Source organism: Eretmochelys imbricata, chromosome 2, assembly GCF_965152235.1.
Source record: "Eretmochelys imbricata isolate rEreImb1 chromosome 2, rEreImb1.hap1, whole genome shotgun sequence".
NCBI lineage: Eukaryota > Metazoa > Chordata > Testudines > Cheloniidae > Eretmochelys > Eretmochelys imbricata.
Window position 1 is genome coordinate 93,383,564 of NC_135573.1, and position 13,799 is coordinate 93,397,362.

Here is a 13,799-nt window from a genome sequence, read left to right on the forward strand (position 1 = left end):
TTCTTTACATATACAATTTACACCTTGCTGGGGAGATTCAACTAAATTAATAGATCTATTTTACCAAGATGAAATGAAGCAAAAGAAATATGAAGTACAGAGAGTGGGATCTGGATCACAAAAAAGTATATCACTTCCACAGCACATATCCTGACAGGCAAGATGGTGAATCCCTTATTCACATTCATAAGCAGTTATACTCTATTAACTTTAGTGGGAATGCACCCATGAGAAGAAATTCAAAATCTGGCCCATATAATTGTATATTTTTTAAATCAATGCAACATAAAATAAAAAAAACTAAAAATATAGTTTCTGTTGCTTTGGAATTTTGTCAGATTTCACAGAGCAGATTTTCAAGGGCCCAAAGGGCTGCTAGGTGCCCAACTCCCACTGAAAGTCAATAAGATTTTTGCACCTAACTTCCCCCTTGGCTTTGAAATCCACCCCTGTAGTATGGAAGCTATCTCCCATGTGTTGTTAACAAAGGGTGAAGCTGAATGCAGGCTAAGTTGAACAAGTAGAACTTCCTTAAACCCTGTGCACTGCTCTGTCCCCATGGCAGCATTGCCTTCAGCTCAGCTTGCCTTCTCCCTGCTCCACTCAGGTCCCATCAATAATAGGCCCTTCAAGAAACATAGGAACCGCTGAGTCTAGTTCCACTGACTGTGATACAGACACCGCTTTTTTTACTGTACTTCAATATGAAAGGAAAATATTGCCAGGTTAAAAACAAAAGGAAAAAAATGTACTGTTAATGGTTCACTATTTATTATTTGTGTTTTAGTGACACCCACAATGTGCTTGGCACTGTCCATATATACAGGCAGCCTGTCTCTGCCCTCAGGAGCTTGCAGTCAAACAGAGGCACCACTAGCAGTCAGGAACACCTGTCGTGTCCTTCTAGGGTGCTAGCAATGCCCTAGAGAAGGGCAGCAAAGGTGTGACAAGATTATGACTATCAACAGATGGCTCAGGCAGTGGTGCTAAGGGAGGGCTTTGGGATGTATGGCCACTGGGAGGCATCCATGGACAGACGACTGTTCTCTCGGGTTGGACTTCATCTGAGTAGGGAAGGAAATAGACTTCTAGGATGGAGGCTGGCACAACTGATTCAGAGAGCTTTAAACTAGGAATCTGGGGGAGATGGTTGGGAGATGTCCATGTAATCTCCACGCTGGATTTCAGCATTGAGAGGGAAGAGAACAAAGTAAGAAAGGATACAGCCATGGGTAGGAGAATGTATATAAGGAGGAAGGGCAGTGTGGATACCAGTCTAATAGGTTATACTGGCTGTAGAATGACCGTGCCTAATAGGGTACAGAATGTGAGCGAGGCCAAACAGCAAAAATTAAGATGTTTGTACACCAATGCGAGGAGCCTAGGTAACAAAATGGAGGAACTAGAGCTACTGGTGCAGAAAATGAAACCAGACATTAGAGGGATAACAGAAACATGGTGGAATAGTAGTCATGACTGGACTACAGGTATAGAAGGGTATGTGCTGTTTAGGAAAGACCAAAATAAAGGTAAAGGTGGTGGAGTAGCATTGTATATCAATGATGAGGTAGAACGTAAAGAAATAAGAAGCGATGGAATGGATAAGACAGAGTCTGTCTGGGCAAAAATTACATTGGGGAAGAAAACTATTAGAGCCTCCCCTGGGATAGTGCTTGGGGTGTGCTATAGATCTCCAGGATCTAATTTGGATATGGATAGAGCCCTTTTTAATGTTTTTAATAAAGTAAATACTAATGGAAACTGCGTGATCATGGGAGACTTTAACTTCCCAGAGATAGACTGGAGGAAGAGTGCTAGTAATAATAATAGGGCTCAGATTTTCCTAGATGCGATAGCTGATGGATTCCTTCATCAAGTAGTTGCTGAACCGACGAGCGGGGATGCCATTTTAGATTTGGTTTTGGTGATTAGTGAGGACCTCATAGAAGAATTGGTTGTAGGGGATAATCTTGGTTCAAGTGATCATGAGCTAATTCAGTTCAAACTGAACAGAAGGATTAACAAAAATAAATCTGCAACTAGGGTTTTTGATTTCAAAAGGGCTGACTTTCAAAAATTAAGGAAATTAGTTAGGGAAGTGGATTGGACTGAAGAACTTATGGATCTAAGGTAGAGGAGGCCTGGGATTACTTTAAATCAAAGCTGCAGAAGCTATCAGAAGCCTGCATCCCAAGAAAGGGGAAAAAATTCATAGGCAGGAGTTGTAGACGAAGCTGAATGAGCAAGCATCTCAGAGAGGTGATTAAGAAAAAGCAGAAAGCATACAGGGAGTGGAAGATGGGAGGGATCAGCAAGGAAAGCTACCTTATTGAGGTCAGAACATGTAGGGATAAAGTGGGACAGGCTAAAAGTCAAGTAGAGTTGGACCTTGCAAAGGGAATTAAAACCAAGAGTAAAAGGTTCTATAGCCATATAAATAAGAAGAAAACAAAGAAAGAAGAAGTGGGACTGCTAAACACTGAGGATGGAGTGGAGGTTAAGGATAATCTAGGCATGGCCCAATATCTGAACAAATACTTTGCCTCAGTCTTTAAAAAGGCTTAAGAGGCTCTTAGGGATAATGGTAGCATGACAAATGGGAATGAGGATATGGAGGTAGATATTACCATATCTGAGGTAGAAGCAAAACTCGAACAGTTTAATGGGACTAAATTGCGGGGCCCAGATAATTTTCATCCAAGAATATTAAAGGAATTGGCACCCGAAATTGCAAGCCCATTAGCAAGAATTTTTAATGAATCTGTAAACTCAGGAGTTGTACCGTATGATTGGAAAATTGCTAACATAGTTCCTATTTTTAAGAAAGGGAAAAAAGGTGATCCGGGTAACTACAGGCCTGTTAGTTTGACATCTGTAGTATGCAAGGTCTTCGAAAAAAAATTGAAGGTGAAAGTAGTTAAAGACATTGAAGTCAATGGTAAATGGGACAAAATACAACATGGTTTTACAAAAGGTAGATCGTGCCAAACCAACCTGATCTCCTTCTTTGAGAAAGTAACAGATTTTTTAGACAAAGGAAATACAGTGGATCTAATTTACCTAGATTTCAGTAAGGCATTTGATACCGTGCCACATGGGGAATTATTAGTTAAATTGGAAAAGATGGGGATCAATATGAACACTGAAAGGTGGATGAGGAATTGGTTAAAGGGGAGACTATAACGGGTCCTACTGAAAGGTGAACTGTCAGGCTGGAGGGAGGTTACCAGTGGAGTTCCTCAAGGATCAGTTTTGGGACCAGTCTTATTTTATCTTTTTATTACTAACCTTGGCACAAAAAGTGGGAGTGTGCTAATAAAGTCTGCGGATGATACAAAGCTGGGAGGTATTGCCAATTTAGAGAAGGACCGGGATATCATACAGGAGGATCTGGATGACCTTGTAAACTGGAGTAATAGTAATAGGATGAAATTTAATAGTGAGAAGTGTAAAGTTATGCATTTAGGGATTAATAACAAGAATTTTAGTTATAAACTGGGGACGCATCAATTAGAAGTAACGGAGGAGGAGAAGGACCTTGGAGTATTGGTTGATCATAGGATGACTATGAGCCGCCAATGTGATATAGCTGTGAAAAAGCTAATGTGGTCTTGGGATGCATGAGGAGAGGTATTTCCAATAGGGATAAGGAGGTTTTAGTACCATTATACAAGGCACTGGTGAGACTTCACCTGGAATACTGTGTGCAGTTCTGGTCTTCCATGTTTAAGAAGGATGAATTCAAACTGGAACAGCTACAGAGAAGGGCTACTAGGATGATCCGAGGAATGGAAAACTTATGAAAGGGGACTCAAGGAGCTTGGCTTGTTTAGCCTAACTAAAAGAAGGTCGAGGGGAGATATGATTGCTCTGTATAAATATATCAGAGGGATAAATACCGGATAAGGAGAGGAATTATTTAAGCTCGGTACCAATGTGGACACAAGAACAAATGGATATAAACTGGCCACCAGGAAGTTTAGACTTGAAATTAGACTAAGGTTTCTAACCATCAGAGGAGTGAAGTTTTCGAATAGCCTTCCAAGGGAAGCAGTGGGGGCAAAAGATCTATCTGGCTTTAAGATTAAACTCGATAAGTTTATGGAGGAGATGGTATAATGGGATAACATGATTTTGGTAATTAATTTATCTTTAAATATTCATGGTAAATAGGCCTAATGGCCTGTGATGGGATCTGAGTTACGCAGGAAAGAATGTTCTGTAGTATCTGGCTGGTGAATCTTGCCCATATGCTCAGGGTTTAGCTGATCGCCATATTTGGGGTCGGGAAGGAATTTTCCTCCAGGGCAGATTGGCAGAGGCCCTGGAGGTTTTTCGCCTTCCTCTGTAGCATGGGGCATGGGTCACTTGCTGGAGGATTCTCTGCTCCTTGAAGTCTTTAAACCACGATTTGAGGACTTCAATAGCTCAGACATAGGTGAGGTTTTTCGCAGGAGTGGGTGGGTGTGATTCTGTGGTCTGTGTTCTGCAGGAGGTCAGACTAGATGATCATAATGGTCCCTTCTGACCTAGTATCTATGAAAGCAGAAGCATCTCGCAAGGCATTCCTGGGATACTTTCCAACATGTTGTGTGTAGAATCAGCCTGCTCTCACTCTGCCTCCAGATCAATATATCTACTTCAGAGGGATTTTTCAAGCCTAGGGTATACACCACAGTAAAATGGGGTGGGGAGAGTGGAGAGGGGAAAAACACGATTGATCTGTGTTCATAAAGTACTGTGCTTATTTCACTTACAAGAATGTGTACGTCTATGGTCAGTTGCTTCTTACCTAGCATTTCAAAGCTAATTTAAATAGATGAGCAAGTTCTGCTAGAAAATTGAGGAGCAACAGTGCAATCTTGGTACCAAGGTGACATGCTGAGCATTTTATGAAGTGCTTTAAAAATGTATAGGATCCTTGTCAGTGGAGTGTTATTCTGGCCAGAAAAGTGAGACAGTAAATAATAATATTTACTTTATTTCCATATTTATTTTCTATTTCTGACCAGCATATCAAATGTATTAAGTTTGCAAATTTTGATCAAAATTCCCCTAACCAAGTTCAAAACCCACCTGTTTTGGTTTTTTTTTTCTGCTTCATACATCATTAGTAACCACCACAGGTTAGCACTCTTCTCTCTGGAATCAAAGTTTATTTGGCTACTCTGTTGATGCCTGAGATTGAATTTGACACAGCTTGCTCGTCTGCTGCTATTATATATTAACTTTGCTGGGCAAACAGTAGTAAAGTGGTCCCCACTGAAAAAGGTTGAGGAAGGTAGTACTAAAGGCCATATGCACGGAGTTACTTTTCTGATCATAACTGAACTTGAAAAATTACTTAAGAAAATTCTGCTTTTGCTCAATTCACAACTTTCTTTGTGATGGTTTTTAATCTTTTGTAACTGTTTTCCACCTTATTGTCTATAAAGTCACACATAAATTGTTCACAGAGTGAAAGCTTGTGTTACAAGCTGAAGAGCAGGGAAGAAAGATTTTTGTTCCAAGAAGGAGGGGGTTGAAGATTTTCCACGCACTTATGTTACCCGCACAACCTAGGGCACCCCGCCTATATCCTACTGAGGGATCAAGACATGACCCAGTCAGTTTAGACACTCCCACCCTTTCCCTTCTGTGGGCTTGGAAAGTAAGGCACCTACTCTTACTCATGGGGCTCAGGGAGAAACCTGGTCTATTTAAGTACTCGCCCTTTCCCATGGGGCTCAGGGCTCTAGAGGTCTGCAGCACCTTTTCCCAGTGAAAGAGCTTCACATAGCTGTGCTCTAAACATCTATTTATTAGCAACACATACAGAATACATATACCAAGCAAATCTCTTATGCTCACCACTCCCAATATACAAATTTCACAAGATGGCCAGTCAGGATCCACTCATTTGGGGGTTCCTGGCCATGCCTCTGCACATCATGGTTGTGCAGAGGGGTCAGAGTTCCAGCAGCTTGATGTTGAAGTGCAGGCTGGAAATGGTTCTCAAAGAGCATTGTTTTTCATTTACATTACATAGGTAAAACTAGCTCCCTCCTTCAAATATACTATCACATTATCGCTTAAGTAACACAAATTTTACCCAAATACACACTGGCACCTATGTGTCCTCCTTCCTGCCAAAGTTTTTTACAGTTAATCTTTCATGCCTAAATTGTAAATTACTTGTGACCTTCTCCGTTTCTGCAGATCAGCATAAATTCACTGGTTAGAGCTTATTTTACCATTTGTTGAGTCTCTGTGTGCTCCCTAAAATTTCCCAGCACCTGGGTGTCTCTACTTTACAACCCTTGGTGGTTATAACACTTGTTAGGGACATTCCTGAGGTGGAGGAGCTTTATCATCGGCAGAACATTCTTTTTTTCTTCAGTTTTAGTGGGAAACTCCCTGAGTTTCACCCTAGGCTGGTTTAATATGGGGGATGCTGATTAGGTTCCAGGCCTACACTTACATTTTCATGTAGAGCCCACAAACTCCTGATTCAGGGCTAGGTTGTGCCTTAAAGCAAAGACTTGAGCAATGGCAGGAGAGTAAGCAGAGTGCTCCCAGAGAGAGGTTTGGAAAGAATTGGGCTTCAGAGACACCTCACAAGAGACAACTCTACAACACAATCCTTTCAATTCTCCATGTTATGCTGGAGTGAAGCATAAGATGCTATAATGTTTATTAAGGTGGACTGTACTACCCACCCCTGCCCCATGCATCTAGCCAGCTTTGCTGATTGCTGCAGAGGGTGGGCACAACCATTCCTTCATTGTTTCCTGACTAATTATTTCCACTTTGGAGAACCCTGCATGCAGCCCTATCCCTAATACCTAGAACTATGCATAGCCAGGTCTTACCCAGCTGCCCAGAGGCAGCAGGGTGGGGTGTTATTTCTCTTTATTTTTCTGCATAACCAAATTAAACTGGAGCGTGATCCAGTCCTCAGTTTGTCACAAAACAAAACTTTTGACAAAAGAAAAATCAAGGGTTAAAGGTTGTCCATTTAAAAACATACCAAACCACCCCATCCCCATTAGGAAACCCACTTGGCAAACCAAAGTTGCATTCTGAAATGAGGAAAAGAACATACTGATAGTATGATAAGGTTTCACATCTGGGATGATGCCTGGGTCCAGTTCAGAAGCTTCTGTGTTGCGTTATAGGGATAACAGAGTATGGTGCACATTTTATGATATCCCTTATATCTCTAATGCTTTGGAGGGCTTGAAGTCTAAAGATTTTCCTATCATGCCTGAATGTTTGTCCCCTTTTCAACCCACATGCTATCGAGCCAGACAAGGTGCTTCTGTTCAAAAGTACATCAAAATGCATCACCACAGCTGTTATTACAGTAAACAGGAATGCAGCAGTGCCAGGATATTAAAGGGTTGTGGTTGTTGATTCCCTCCCCCGCCTTAAATCAGTCCATTCAAATTCCCTTGAGTGTGTCAGGAGGAAGCCCAGGTCTCTCAGTCAATCACAGCAGGACATTACCCTTGGAACTGTCAGTTCTGGGATTATTTATTTTAAAAGATCTGCGACAGTACTAACTACACTGAAGGAAAAAAAAGTGCCCCTGTTATTAAAAAATGCAGCATAGTCCTTTTTTATTGTTATATTATTCTTACAGACATTTTCCCCAAAGAAGTCCAACAGCTTAATATATACTCTCTTTTGATTTTCCTTCTGACTGATTCTTTCTCAGTTCAGTTTTTCATTTATCCCCTCCACCCCCATAAATGGTAATTTGCAATTCCCATACACACACCCTAAAAAAAAAAAAAAAATCAACCTAACTTAATTACTGTGTTGTTTTTTTTTTAAATGTTTCGAATTAAAGAATGAAATCTTTAGATCAACATATTGCTGTGCATGACTGATACTCCTTCCTCTCTCATCCTTTTAGCCCTGCAGAAGTCCCATTAGGAAAAAGAATGTGTTGGACAATCTAACATTCTTTTTTTATGAGTCTTTTTATTATTATTGTTATTATTTACACTGGCTAAGCTGCCATGGCAGATACGTGTTTGTCTGGATAACATATTCATTGAGTCTCTCGTATCCTTTTCCTGGAAGAACTGACTTCATAGAAGGCCTAAGCTTTGCAATGTCAGACTGTCGTTAATATCTCTTCAGTAAACTCTTAAGTGAATCTGACAGTTGATAGTGATTATTAACCTTGCACTGAACCAGTAATTAATCCATTCAGGCTGTACGGGGCCAGGGGGGGAGCTAAAGCAAACTTGAGTGCTCTGGCTCAGTGATTCTGCTGAATCCAAGTGCCTTAATCTGATATTGTTTTAACTCATTAGCATTCACTATGTAATCTGGAGATTGAATTCATTACATATATCATTTCTCTATAGCCCATACACCCATTTGCAATTCCCAAAACACATTTTTTCCTCTACACATTTCAGTCTTAGTAGAAGAAAATGAGGTTAAGGAAATAAATATCTGAGGGGGGATGCTGTTTAGAGGATACTAGGGAAATCCTACACCTTTGGCAGAGCTATTAAATTCAATAGGATTGCCCTGGGTGTGAGTAAGGGCAACATTTGGCCCATATATGTTTAAGACAATGATTTATATTCCTTATAGAACCATAAGGCTGATGTTGTGTTTTTACTATGGTGCCAGATATTTGTGTTCACAACTAATTTCTAAGCAGGGTATTGGAGACAGGGGGAAAGCATTATTCTTAAGAGAGCAAAGTTTGATATATTGAAATCACCTTTGAATCATTTGACTTCAGACTCACTCAGTTTGAGATGGTTATCCAGCTGCAGGATGGGACATAAAGATCCCCACTCCGTATAGCAACAGTGAAAGCAGGTTCATATAAAGAGAACATAACATGTACTATGGTCCTTGATGGACTTAGTTTCACATTTACTCACAAGTTACCCAATAATACCTAAAAAACACCACGGAACTCACCTTGCAGCAAAAAACTTGTTACAACCCTACAAACCCCTTTTGGGCCCTTGCCTCTCCCAATGAAGTTGTGGTTGAAAATCCTCCATTCTTTTAGGATAGCTTGTATTTGCTTCACACTAGCTGCTGTGATATTTTTGTTTCTAGATACACAGATGTCTGGCACACCTAACAGAATTTTCTCTGTTTGTCTGTATGAAGAAGAGGCTGGTGTCTTTGGCCATCTCGTTGCTTCTGATGTTCCCCTGCCTGTTGGTATATGTTATCACAATGTAATTGTCTGATTTTTCCTGGTTGGTCTGCTCCTAGATTAGAAAGGCAGAAGCATCAAATGAGTCATTGTTGCTTCTAGTCTGTTTGATTGTCTATTATTTTTCTTCTTTGACAAGCTATTGTCTCAAGCTTTTGTGACAAACAACACTATGCTGTCCAGGTGAGTTTCCAAACTTTGGAGACCTCGACCTATGATTAGGCTCTTCCACTCTGCAGGTTCAAGAGAACAACAATTTCAGAGATTCTGCTTGATTAGTTATTACCTGAAAGATTTTTCATTTATTTTATTAAAATTTTGTCCAAATTATTTTGAAAACACAGATCACTGCGGGAGTGTAAAAAGAATTTGAATCCATCAAAATTAGAGATGACTTCAGAATGACTTCTTATCGGTCTAGCAGGCATATGGGGTCTGATCTGGGGTCAATAAAAAGACTCCCGTTGATTTCAATGGGCTTTGGCTGAGGCGTGTGGCACCTACAGATATGATGTAGATGTACAGCACAGAGAGACACAAAGATACCAGTCTAGTACACTGATGCTGAATTCTTTTTTTTAAAAAAAAAACATTGTAAAAAAATGAAATAAAATAGCCTCCTTTAGGGACTGAAACACTGTTGGATAATATGATTTGGCAAGCGGCAACACTGAAATCATTTGGGTTGAATGCATTACATGTCAAAAAGCTATAATTAATTTTAGTGGTTGTTTAACAAAATGTGCTCTCTGCATGCTGCACTCATTTCTCTTTTCCTTTGTTCTTTTCTGTAATTGCTTGCATATTTATCTGTAGTCTTTTTGATCTCATAGGTATGGTCTTTTTTTGCAATATATATATATATATATTTACATTTTTGGTATTACTTTTGGTGAAAAAAATAATTATCAAAATCCATGCTGTTGTGATGTTCTGCTGCTGCATTTAAATGTTCTTTGCTTCACTTTGAAGTTCTTTTCACTCTTAATTTTTCATGTTTCTGAACTCTGGGACTGTATTTAAGGGCCAGCAATTTCAAAGGAGTCACACTCCCTATTGGTTCACCGGATTTGAGCTTCTCTCATCCTCTGGATAGAGGAGATAGACACTATTTCAGAGACTGAGGAGGATCAAATTAATCTTTGATAAGGTCAGTGCATCAGGGTTGAATTTTCCACCTCCCTCTTTACTTTGTATTTGTGTTTGTATCATTGCAGACAGCTCCCTGGTGCATTGAAATGGTGAGGTTCCAAAATAATCCCACATATCCATTCAAAAGGCCAGTTTCTCTACTGTCTTTCACCTTGTATATTACATTACACCTGTGCAAGGTATAAATGCTACCAATTCTGCCCCAGGCTTTGTATCTGTATTCTGCTGAAGGTGATGGGATTACACACATGTATTCAAGACAATAATTTGGTTTTAACATGTTATGGGTCTATTGCTGCAAAGTGTTAAGCAACTCTTGCAGGTCAGAGAAGCCTTGACTCACAACAAACACAATGTTCCCAGTATTATGGATCAGAAACTGATAGCAAATGTTCTGCATATGAACAGTGGATAAGCCTTTTCATTTTAGGTGCTAGTTGTGACACTTATGGCAACACAGCTCATAAATTGTAATGAACCCCAGCTAATATGTGTAATAAAATGGCATGTTTATTGTTCACCTTTTGAATATTATTAAATAGCACATCATTGAAAACCTATTTTAGGACCAGATTGTGCCTAACCACTATATATCAGTAATTTTAGTAATCAATGCTACTACTAAGATGTCACAATGCCTACAAGAGTAGTTTCTACATGAAGAGCAGGTGGCTCATGCTCAGTCTGAGCAAGAATGAAACAATGCTAGCTGGAAGGGAGCAATGCTTTGAAGAACTCGCCAGGAAACTGTTCTACCCTTCCATTGAAGTCATGCAGCCCATTTGTCAAAGTGGTGCAGAGCATCAGTGTGTTCTTGGGCTCATCTCTGAGCCTGATCAGGTAGCATCAGTGATGACAAAAAAAACCTTCCACCACCTACTTTGTGTAATGACCCATCCACTCCCAGTCTCTATTCAAGCCTAAGTTAATTGTATCCAGTTTGCAAATTAATTCCAATTCAGCAGTGTCTCATTGGAGTCTGTTTTTGAAGTCTTTTTGCTGTAATATTGCAACTCTTAGGTCTGTAATCGAGTGACCAGAGAGATTGAAGTGTTCTCCTACTGGTTTATGAACGTTATAATTTTTGACATCTGATTGGTATATGTATATATGCCATCATGTGCCAGCAATGCCCCTCTGCCATGTACATTGGTCAAACTGGACAGTCTCTACGTAAAAGAATAAATGGACACAAATCAGACTTCAAAGACAAAAAGACTTCAAAAACAGACTCCAATGAGACACTGCTGAATTGGAATTAATTTGCAAACTGGATACAATTAACTTAGGCTTGAATAGAGACTGGGAGTGGATGGGTCATTACACAAAGTAAAACTATTTCCTCATGTTTATTTCCCCCCGCACCCCCTACTGTTCCTCAGACATTCTTGTTAACTGCTGGAAATGGCCCACCTTGATTATCACTACAAAAGGTTTTCTTCCCCCCACCCCTGCTCTCCTGCTGGTATTAGATCATCTTAAGTGATCACTCTCCTTACAGTGTGTATGATAACACCCATTGCTTCATGTTCTCTGTGTATATGAATCTCCCCACTGTATTTTCCACTGAATGCATCCAATGAAGTGAGCTGTGGCTCACGAAAGCTTATGCTCAAACAAATTGCAAAAAGAAAAGGAGTACTTGTGGCACCTTAGAGACTAACCAATTTATTTGAGCATAAGCTTTCATGATCTACAGCTCACTTCATCGGATGCGATGAAGTGAGCTGTAGCTCATGAAAGCTTATGCTCAAATAAATTGGTTAGTCTCTAAGGTGCCACAAGAACTCCTTTTCTTTTTGCAAATACAGACTAACACGGCTGTTACTCTGAAACCTGTCATAGATAAATGTAATTCACTGTATCCGAAGTGAAAATTAAGAACAATACAAAGGTTTTATTTTGTGCCAAGTGTAGGTACCCACCTTCTCCAGGGATTAGGCTGCCATGAGCACATCAAGTGTGAGCTCCAGTCTTCCCACTAGCTTCCAGTTAGCTTCCGCTGCCACTTCAGTCCCTTCATCCTGTTCTTCAAAGTCCTTAAATAGGTACAGCTTCCCACTTACATTAGGGACTGAATCTCAGGTTATGAATTGTTGAAACAGCTACACTCTGGGACTATGAAGATCACAAAGTCAAGAGCGAAACATTTCAGACCAGTAGCTAAGACTTTTTTGGCCATTGGGATCTGGGCGGGGAATGAACAAAGTCTGCATCTCGCTCACACTGCAAAACCTTCCTTTCTGATAAATCTTTCCCCAATAATTAGAATGACACATTCACAGCATCAACCCTCCCCTTTCCCCACAAGCAAACAAACAAAACCTACCCCAGGTAAAGGTTTTCACAACCAGTGAGCCACTCGGAGCATTGCTATGCTAATTAACCTGGAAGACACTCAGATATTATATAGATGGACATCAATATAAATGCCTACGACAGTAAGATTTCCATTTCAGCCACTTAGAGTTTGTTTACAAATACTTGACTCTTCCTTTGCTTATGATTTTCACTCAAGCTGCAGTTTCAAGAACAAACAAACAAAAACCAAACTTCTTTAAAAAGATTGCTTAAAAATAAACACAGTGAACTGAATAGATATATCTATCATCACTCATTTATGAATTGGTAGAATATCACTCAGCTGAAACAACACATGAGCTTTGATGTAATCTATAAACATGTGAAAATAACATCCTATTTCAGCTCAGTCCACTCTAGCTTAATGCCTTTTTACTGTGTGTGAGTATGTGTTTTTGTACATAATGATTAAAAAGTTCCTTCTGGTTTGAGAGTTATTCTCTATATTTACAATGGAGAATACTTGTGGAAACTGTTTGCGCTTTTTGCCCCCTTGCACTTGCAAAACAAATTTTCCAAATGTGACAAACATAGTATTCAAATATATACAATAAATATGTCTTTTCATTAAAAAATGTTAGGTGAGGCTCCGTACAGTTTATAAGCTGAGTTGCTGTTTGTGTCAATGTGATTTATTCAGCGTCTTAAAAAAAATTGTACCACAGCTAACAAAGAGCATTTCTCTAAGATCTAACTTCCAATACAGCTATTTAGATAAAACTTGTAAGGCTACCTGTAATAGTGCAATTTGACCCCTTCCAACACTGAAGAAAACACCATTGACTCCTTTCTGTGGTCTTTACTCACTGCATGGGAGGATGCTGGAAGCAGACAGCCCAGCCTATTGCTGTAGCATCAGGAAAAGAAAGGTTGCTACTGCTGCATGGGGACAAAGATTTTCAGAAAGTGCTGCTTTTGTTCTCATAGATAGTCAGACTCCCAAGCTCTCTTCTCCACAAGTCCCACATCCCAAACAGGCTCACTGAACATAGCTCCTTACTTTTCCAAGCTGCAGATCTATGTAAGGAAGATGAGATATAGTATACAAAGTGCTATGGGATGAAAAAGAGATATAGCCACATGAAGTAATATTTAAAGTTCTATA